Below are 503 nucleotides of genomic sequence, written 5' to 3'. Positions count from 1 at the left end.
GAAACTGTGCATATATGCATTATTTCGGTTTTTTTCTAATATGCATTATTGCGGTTTTCAACCGAAACTGTGCATATATGCATTATTTCGGTTTTTTTCGTATGCATTATTTCGGTTTTTTTCATATGCATTATTTCGTATGCACAGTTTCCATATGCACAATTTCAGGGTGCCGTTTGAGCCAAGTTGACATCCCCGCTTCTAATAACTTACAAATATAAAAATGTGAAATATCGAGGGCTTGAATTCATTAATACCCTCTGTCTGCAATTTGCACAAAAACTAATTTGTGAATTTAGAAACCATCTGGGACTTATTACCTGNCATTAATATCACTGATGACAGTTAAAGCTTAGGTGGATTTTTATATCAGAATCTCATCTTTGTGAAAAGTGTGCAGATAGGGGGTATTATTGAATATAAGCCCTCGATGTTTAAAATATATAAACATTTTATTTCAACGTATACAAAAAATAAATCTACCTACGTTACAGCACGGTAAT

The 503-nt window shown here is 32.7% G+C and overlaps 2 protein-coding genes across 2 annotated transcripts in view; both read left to right on the top strand.

The window, feature by feature from the left end:
* Window positions 1–503, top strand: part of LOC108367308 (Zinc finger protein ush) — a 628,184-nt gene that overhangs the window by 147,842 nt on the left and 479,839 nt on the right. The window lies entirely within an intron of this gene.
* Window positions 1–503, top strand: part of LOC108367362 (uncharacterized) — a 5,933-nt gene that overhangs the window by 2,050 nt on the left and 3,380 nt on the right. The window lies entirely within an intron of this gene.

Source organism: Rhagoletis zephyria, unplaced genomic scaffold, assembly GCF_001687245.7.
Source record: "Rhagoletis zephyria isolate East Lansing unplaced genomic scaffold, Rhagoletis_zephyria_1.1 Rzeph_scaffold_00043, whole genome shotgun sequence".
Classification (NCBI taxonomy): Eukaryota; Metazoa; Arthropoda; class Insecta; order Diptera; family Tephritidae; genus Rhagoletis; species Rhagoletis zephyria.
The sequence above is the reverse complement of the archived record's forward strand: the minus strand, read 5'-3'. Positions and strand labels throughout refer to the sequence as shown.